Below are 9,829 nucleotides of genomic sequence, written 5' to 3'. Positions count from 1 at the left end.
TGTCGATGCTTTTCTTTGAAAAAAATGAATTCTAGATGACTATTATACACTTACATGGTCTTTTCTAATATGACTTTAAGTGGATGTTGTAAATAATTGCATATTCAAAAACCATAATGAAAGATTAATTATCAAAAAAAGCTTATTAGGTAACCCAATTTGATTCACCAAAAAAAAAGGATAACTTTTGTTATGCCATTTGAATTAGAAGGGGGTGATGGCCTTCTAATCCACACAACAATAAAAATATATCTCATGCTGTAAAGACAAATGCAAGATTTTCTAAAAGACCATAATGAAAGATTATAAAAACTTTAATAAGTAATCCAACTTTATTTGAAAGAAAAACAATTGGTAACTTTGGTTATGCCACTCGAATCAAAAGGGGGTGATGGCCTTCTGATCCACACAAACGATTTAGATTGTTTAGATTTTTGTTGGAAAATATGATTTAAACTTGGTTCTTATAATTCAGCCATTTGCATTAGAAGGGTTGATGGCCTTCTGATGGTTTATACTACTATTTACTCTAAATTTATTTTGAACGTGTAGTTTAAGATACAAAAACTTTTAAGTAGGACAAGGATAACAACCGTTAAATTCTGTCACTTGTAATACACACACACACACACACACACACACACACACACACACACACACAAGATTAATAAGTTATCAAAAGCTTTTTTGTCAAATCAAATTTGGTTACCTAATAAGTTTTTTTATAATTAATCTTTCATCATGGCTTTTGAATATGCAGTTATTTACAGCATCCACTTAAACCCATATGAGGAAAAACCATACTTCCAAAAGTCAGTGTATAATAGTCATCTAGAATTCAATTTATTCAAAGCAAAGCATCGACGCTTGTTTGCCAAAGGTTTATATGCCTTGAAGAAATATCATCACCATTTTTCAATGAAGGAATATCAGGACCTTCAACATGCCAATTCCCTAATCAATCCCACAACCAAGCTCAACCATTTTTTTAGCCAATTCAATGAAAGTATCTAGTAATCTAGTCATAATTTTAGTAAGCCTAACAAAGCATAATTATGTACCATATTCTTTTTATGTCAAATCTCCATAACTTATTGTTTCTAGAAGGAGCTAGCCAAACTCAGCCAAACAATCTAGGATGAGTAACAACCAGACTCAAGAACCAAAGTAGCCACCAGGTCAACCCCCCCTCCGCCCCCCCCAATTGCAAATCAATGTCCACAACCGCAAAATAGTAACTCCCAAAGTCAAGTCATTAGAAGAAGTACCATCATTAGTCCACATCTCAAAAATCTCAAGCACAAAAAACTGAACAATAACAAAGGCTACAGAGAGCCGATAGTTTAGTAAAATAGGCTGGGAAGAGAAATTATAAGAAAAAGCCAAATCAGTCAAAAGACCAACAATAGCAGAGTCAAAAACACAAGTCAAGACCACAGCCAACAAAAATTATCAGGTTTTCAACCTAAAGGAAATTCCAGTAAGACCATATAATGCCTTGAAGATCACTTTCAAGAGTGAGAAATAAAGCAAGTAGTGTTTGAAAGTGCAAGTGTTCCCATGCTTCAATTACATTAAATGGAATCAATTAAAGCAGTTCATTCCATTTCGGCGTGTATGTTCAACTATGTGCGCAGCAACAAAAAAACTCATTTAAAACAGCCAAGTCAATATACCTCAATAAGTATGTACCACACACTAGGATTTGAATCTTCAAGCTTAAGGTACATAAAGTAAAATTAAACACATCAGTTTAATTGGTTTCAGCAAGAATTCTCAATGTTAAGAGATAACCCATTTAGAACAACACGAATGCTCACCCAGAAAAATTAGGTTTTCTCAAAAAATGTATGCACGACCGTAAATGAGGAAGCAATATAATGCAAATTTATCCTACATAGACATGAGGGACTTTTAAATAATATCAATTCCATCTTTTTAATCGATTTCGGCAGGTACCAAAATAGGCCACAAAGAAAATTCATTCAGAGCACGCACACACACACACACACACACACACACACACACACACACACACACACACAGAGATCATGAGGGTGTTGGGAGTGCAAAACCACTGGGCAAAGGACTCACAGGGCTCTACATTGATGCTGAGGAGGAGGACCCAATTCATTAATTTGGTAGGTAGCAAGAGATGTTCCCACATGATGGTTTCACAAAATAAATTATCTACACAATGTGGGTTCCCACCAACCAGCCATAAAAATAATACAAACCTCCAATCGAGTCTAGCTCCACCTTGGAAGTCTATGGCAATACTTTACACTTAAAGCAAGGTAGAGGAGAGTGAGAAAAGAGCAAGAGGTAAACATAAATTCTGAAAAATTTCGGAATTCCTTAGATATAGTATAGTCGAAGGAATATTTTTGAAAAACTTTAGTGATCAAGATACACTACAGGAAGAGAGAAAGTATCAGGTCAAGACACAAGGAAAGTATCAGGTCTTGACCTGATACTTCACCCACAGGGGGAAGTAACAGGTCAAGACTCGACAATGTAACCCTCAAGTAGCATAAGCCTTCCCAATTATCATTTTCATTAGAAGGCCATCACCCCTTTTAAGCTAAGTTTCTGAATCCCCCATTGATACTTTTATCAGTTTATAAGTTTACTTTCAAGATTAATGAAACACCACCATATGAGGTTATAAAAGAAGTTTTTTAGAGAATTCCATTTATAGTTTCTAAAAAGCACCAAGCTTGTTTATGTTTGTTTTTAGGTCAGGTACCGTTATGCCCATCATGGTACATGTAATCCAAATCATCCCCCAATTTGTATATCACTTACCTTATACATCTTTTTGGCAAAGTGGCAAGGAGCCCTTGTGGAATCAAGCCAAACCTCGAGTCCAACCATGAAGTTTAAAGGAATTATGCTTTATGTTTCCAATTTCACTTTTCATTAGTGAATGAAAAAAATTATTGTAATAACAAGACGACCAGTAATACCTCCAGTAACTCTAAGTATTCGGGCCAGAAAAAACCATCAAATAATCGTATGCAGCTGGGCCAAGCCCCGATTTACCATAGTTCAAAAAACAAGAAACCATACCCGCCTATGATTTGCAACATCTCATTTAGAAAATCTAGGTAATGAACCAATAACGCCACGGTATGCAATTAGGGCAAACTCCCCTACAAATCCAAAAAACCTCTAATAGCACTGCGCAGCACGTCAACCCCTTTATATTCACATAACCAACCCAAGTGGTGGTCTTTTAACAGGCAATATACCATGCTTTAAGTGATAGTACCAAGTCAATCCCAAAGCTACAAACGGAGCTACACCCGCCTATGTGAATGTAGATAATGTATTGCATAACCCCATCCCAACAATAAAGTAATGACCAAGTAAAGCAACAGTGTGTAACCGGACCATCTCCCCTTTAAAAACATTCAATATCAATGCGCAATGGGTCAGAGAAACCCACCCTTTTTGTGTTCCCATATCCAACCAAAACACAAGGCCTATCAAGGCTTCTCATGACTATGATCAATAACCCATGCAAAAGCGACAATAACAAGCAATCCCCAAGCATGTTCATGATTAGTAAGCACCATAGTATGTCCGGTTATCCTCGACAGAGTACTGTCTAGCCAAGTTAAGTGGAAGCAACCCTAAAAAAACCAGAAAACAGTTAACTTAAAGTAGCCAAAAGGCAAGTTTTTTACAGAGTTTAAGCGGTAGCAGCTGGTAAGCCATACCTCGAAACCATCTATACTAAAAAACCTCAAAATCTTTATAACAGTAATTACGCAGAGTCGACAGCAAACCGAAACCCAGCAGTGGGGTCAAGGCCTTGCCAAAACACCATCACCATATATACTTACTGACCAATGAACCTTAAACAGGTTCCGTTATACTGAGTGAAATCCACACAAAGTGCCATACCATCAAATTGATAAAGCGACATCATTACAGTAAAAATGCCCTAAAAAGGTGGGTGCGCAATGAAAAACTTATGAGCAGAGTAGCCAACGTGAGTTTCTTATGTTGCGAGCTCCATACTTTGGTGCAGTAGAGAAATAGACACACAGTTCTATTTTAAGCAAGCAAAAAAACATACAAAGCTAAGTGAGGGGAAGAGTTGCGCCCTCACCTCTTAAATAGAGGAAGGAGGAAGGCCGCCATTACTGTGTAGAGAGCAGATTTTCATGAGTGGAGAGATCCCCTGCTATGACTGCGAGGCCACCTACGATGCGGTATGAAAAAACCACCATAGCACCTTCACGGTCGGGTTTACCCAAGGCAGTAAACCATACGTATTACTTATGTTTTAAAAGGGCCAAGTCCCATGGTGGATACCCTAGATAGTGCAGCTTAGGAAGCATGTTTTAGTAGAATCGAAGGTGTCAAATAAGCTAGGGATTCTTTACAGGTAAGTAATACTGTGTGTGTGTGTGTGTGTGTGTGTGTGTGTGTGTGTGTGTGTGTGTGTGTGTGTGTGTGTGTGTGTGTGTGTGTGTGTGATTATACATAAAAGAACACATTGTGCAAAAGACGATTGGCTTTCAAGTGATTTTCACAGAAGCTTTTCTACTTTGGAATCATTGTTGTATAATATGCTCACAATGAGGCATTGTTCTATTTATCAAAGCAAAAGAACCAATCTATAGGTAAAAGACGCCGTCATCTCCAAGGTTGGACTACAACAAACCTAATCACCATTAAGCAAAGATATAATTCTCACTTGCATCCATATAAATAAGACAACAGATTCTATCAGATTGGCTATGTGTAACAAGTGTCAAAGAACCTATCAATTGTTATCCATGTCATATTCAAAAATTATTAGACAAGCTATAATCATGTGTGTGCAAATTATCCAAAGTAAAAAGTGATCCCATTCTTAAGCTTAGAAAACCGTCCTTTTCTTTAAAGCTCATTGCAATGTTTGAAAAACAATTGACAATAAAATTAATGTTCTGCAAAGGAGCTAGGGCCTTAATATGTAAATTTCATTCAATCAAGACGAAGCCCCTACCATAAATTCCATGAGCAATCCATCTAGTCACAACCATACTATGTTTTCAGTTCTCTCACTTTCTACTTTTAAAAAATAAAGCAGAGCATCCCGGGCATTTGAGGGTTCACAGCCAATGAAATCCACTCAGATTAAGAACCAATATCCAAATGGGAGAAATTTTTAAGTCAAGCAATATAAACTTCCTTAACTTATTTGATTTGTATCATGCTAAAAATACTATTCATGCCAAAGCAATGAGCTAGGAGAAGCTAAGAGCCGGCACTAATAAAAACCATATTTCACCCATGTTGTTCTAGAAGCAACAATGGTAAGCTTAACCAGAATCAAGTGGATAATCATTAGAAGGAAAGAGTAGACTATCAAGACCAAACCAAATATGTTATTCAAAACCTTCATTGGTAAGTCTATACATCAAGGAACTCAACAGAGTTATGGTTTTCTCAGTCCATATAGCAAATCCCCCACCAGTCCAAGTGTTGCAAATACTCAAAACCAGTACCCAAAACAATTCCATAACAAGAAAAGATACCCAGGGTAGCTTCCTATTAGTGATGCTCCAAGCTTGACAAGTAGGCCAAGTTAAAGAGTCCGTAAGGGACATGATAACAGAGCTACCCTTATACCATCAACTATTCCAAGAATAGCACCAGGTGCTTTAACAAGCTTCTCAACATCATATGCAATTTTCTTCATTAAAAAAGTCCAAGTAAGCCAACACCGTATTGCTGAATCCAAAGCAACCACAATTTGAAAATCAACTTCAAGAATCGGTAAAGTCTAGGTGAGAGATTAACCATCAAGTCCAGCCATATAATGTGTCTTTTTTTCAACAAAAAGAAATCCAAAATTATGTTTAAATGAGCCGTTTATGGAAAGAATATAAGCTATTTCTCGATTTTTTATCATCCGCCCGAGAGGGAACAAATGAGTTCAAAGTTTTGAATAATCAATTCACAACAAAAAAATTATCATATCTTCCCAAATCAAGTTATTAGTGCGGAGAGATTTTTGAATAATCAATTCACAACCAAAACTTTATTCTATCTTTCCAAATCAAGTTAATAAAATACCAAGTCCTCCGCACTGGTAGCTAGAGGTCAAAAAACATATGAGCATTGATAGATATCTTCCAAGCATAGTATGTAGAGTCCCATAAGAAGGACAAATCATTCTAAAATGAATTTTCAATTCTCAAAAAGAAATGTAACATTTAATGGCCTAGTAACTTGTGTGTAGCGGAAAATAGCATGAACATAGTGAGCATTTCATGAGAATAGATTCCTAATGAGCATAACAAGAGTGCTTGGGTGGAGAGAGCGCAAAAAGCATAACATCTAGTTAGATAGCATGAACAATACTTCAAAAGAGAGAGAAATTAAGCTATCGACAACAGTTGAGGACCGAATTTTCATGGAGCCGGTCCCCCCCTCCAAAAGGCTTTGTATTATAGGTTTCTCCCATCAAGAGAGAGACATTTTACAATACAATTCTTTGTGTTCCTTCAATACTAGCTAGTGCAATGAAGATAAAAGCTTCACGAACTAAGCAAAACGCTTATAAAACACAACATCAATTCCCACACGGTCTCAGACCCAAGATCTCACACACCTTCAAAGATGGTGAGAGCTAGCGGGGTATGAGAGTAGATAGAGAGGAAGAAGGAGTAGCCTTACGAGAAAGATGTACATCTCCTGACCTAATCACTCATATTAGCATAGCATAGCTTAGTAATTATCATGGTAGAGGAGATGAGCATGCATTGAATCTTGCCTCTTGGTTGGATTTGCATCACAAAGCCAAGAGTTGTTAGTGTAGGCCTCCCTGCTCACAAGCTTGGAGTAGGTGATAAGCTTTCCATTAAATCTTGAGAAGGAGAGAGAGAGTCTTCTTGCTTCACACATGAGCTAGTGTGAGTGTGTGTGGAATAATGCCTTGTAAAATTCAGCCCCCTCTCTCTCTTGATCGACCCCTCTTGCTAATTACTCTTGCTAGCACCTCATTGGACCTCTCCCAGCCAATGAAAGTTAAGTAGCATAAGTGATAGCCTTTTGACATGTGTCCCCCTTTCCCCTTTTTTGTGAGCTTTACGTAATTAATTAATGCAACTAAACTCTCATTGGACCCCTTTGTCCCCTGGCCAATAGGAATCAGGCAAGCCATTGGGCTGATGAATGCTCATTGGGCCCCTTGGGAGACTGTCCAATAGTCTTCTAGAGAGCTTAATTCTTATTGGTTCTTTTATTAAGTGTTTTTAAATTAATTATACTAGATTTACTCTAGCCTAGTTCTCATTGGTCCACCTCCATGGCCATCCAATAAGATTTGAGTACACCTTGTGGGCATCTGGGCTAGGGAGCTGACATGTGTCCCTCATTCCCTTTGTGTAAAGGAGGCTTGTGAGTGTGTGTGTGTGTGTGTGTGTGTGTGTGTGTGTGTGTGTGTGTGTGTGTGTGTGTGTGTGTGAGAGAGAGAGAGAGAGAGAGAGAGAGAGAGAGAGTTTCGCTCTCATCCCCTACTTGCAAGGCTTGCCCCCTCCTTTGTAGGATTCATGAAGACTTGTGTACACACACACACAAAGCATCCAATGTTCCTAAGCTTTGACCTTTGGACACAACCTTTGAATTTTGGAACCTTAGCATTTTGAGAGTCTTAATGGGCTGAACCTTAAGGTCTTTAAAGCCCATTGTTGCACATTGCTCTTTTGCAGATGGCCCCCCCTTTGGATCCCTATTTTTCCTCCTTTGGATCCCTATTGTGGCCGGTCTGTCAGCTTAACCAATATTCTAGCTTTTTCTCCCCGAGCACTTTTCCATATTATACGATCAGTTTAACATGAGAAAATCATTTAGGAGAATTAGATATTAGTTATTATGACATTACCTCTCTCTTCAAATCATAGTCGTCCTCGACTATGGGGTAGAGAAGATAAAGCCTATTCATTAGTCCTTTTTCTAGCGGGTAGAGGATCCCTATGTTACCCTACAACATCATTCCATAATGGATGACTAGTCCATTTGGCGCTTGAGAGCCTAAGCTTCCGCAAGCATGTCTGCACATTACTCAGATCAACCTTCCATAGTAGAGTGACAAGCTCTACTTGGTGTTTAGGAGACGTAGTCTCCGCAAACTTGATCTAATTATGCATACTACTTCATTTTTGTGCACAATAAAGAAAAAGAGAGTCTTATAAGACAAAAAATTTGTTCATTTTAAACATTTTTACATTTGCTTACTCCAGGGAAGCATTGTAAGCATTGACAAGGTTTAGGTTATCCTTTAATTCTATGCCTTCCATCCATCTAGCATCTTCAAAAGGATAATTCTTAAACTTAATAAGATATCATCGAATAGTCTTACCGCCTCTTAGTACCTTGTCTTCATGTCAGAGAATGGACTCGGGCTGCAGCACCTCTTCTTGGTTCTCGATCTCTGGTGGGTCTTCAATAGTTGGTTCTTGAGGTGGCTCTCCTTTGTAAGGCTTTAGAAGGCTCACATGGAAAGCATTGTGTATGAGCCAATGGCTGGGCAACTTGAGTTGATAGGCCATCTCATTGATTGGCCTAAGAATCTGGAAGGGACCATAGTACCTTTTTGCTAACTTAGCATAGTACTTTTGGTGTCCCATAGGATTCTTGCCCATTGTGTGCCTTAATCGAGACTTGGAAAATTTAAGTAAGACCCAATCATTTTTTTTAAAGGCTTGGGCTCTTTTGTGCTTATCAGGAGCAGCCTTTTGTCTTTGCTGTGAGATATCATCCTTAATCTTTTGGAAAGATTCTTGTAGGTCTCGGCTATACTCATCTGCAGCGAAGATCTTCCCATGTACCTTAAGTAGCAAGGGATTTTTTTATCTTCCCTCAATTACCTCGAAAGGTGCTTTTCCCGTGGAAGTATGTATAGTGTTATTGTAGGCATACTCCACTAAGGGTAAGTACTTCTCCCATTGGGACCTTTGATCTACTTCCATTACATAGGATTTTACTAGATCAAGAATTGTTAAGTTAGCTATTTCACTTTGGCCATCCGTTTGCGGGTGATAGGCCGAAGAGAAATTTAGCCTTGTCCCTAAATTCTCAAAGAGACCCTTCCAAAAATTATTGTTCATTCTATGATCTCTATCTGACACTATGTACATTGGCAAGCCATGGTACTTGTAGATTTGTGATATGAAGAGGGTTGCCATTTGATGGGCTTTGAGAGTCTCTTTGACAGGTATAAAATGAGCTTGTTTACTAAACCTGTCTACTATCGTCCATATTCCCGTATTCCCATGGATAGACTTGGGCAATCCAAAGATAAAATCCATGGATATGCTCTCCCATGGTGAATTAGGGATTGGCAAAGGTTGAAGCAATCCAGGTTGCTTCTTTCCTCTATCAAACTTCATCTTTTGGCATACCACACATTTAGAAACATACTCTTGTATGTTTGCTTTCATGGTAGGCCAATAGAAATATGTTTCAATCCCCTTTAGGGTAGACTGAATCCCTCTATGCCCCGCATAAGGAGGAGCATGAGATTCATACATTACTTTCTCACGTAGTGAGTTAGAAATGCATAGTCTATTGCCATAGAGAAGATAACCATCTTGTAAAGTAAATGGTTCCTCTTTCTTCCCTAATGCAAGGGCTGAAATCACATCTCCAAAATCGGTATCAATAGCATACTCATCTATCATGGAAGATAGATCATTGTGAGTTGCTATGGAAACCGCATTCACTCTCAGCCGTCTTGAGAGTGCATCGGCTACTTGATTATGCTTGCCAGCAATGTGATCAATAAGAAAATGAAATTGCGAAAGGAAATTTTTCCACCTCATTT

This window comes from Adiantum capillus-veneris, chromosome 27, assembly GCF_014529385.1.
Source record: "Adiantum capillus-veneris isolate H3 chromosome 27, ASM1452938v2, whole genome shotgun sequence".
In the NCBI taxonomy this organism is placed as follows: Eukaryota; Viridiplantae; Streptophyta; class Polypodiopsida; order Polypodiales; family Pteridaceae; genus Adiantum; species Adiantum capillus-veneris.
The sequence above is the reverse complement of the archived record's forward strand: the minus strand, read 5'-3'. Positions refer to the sequence as shown.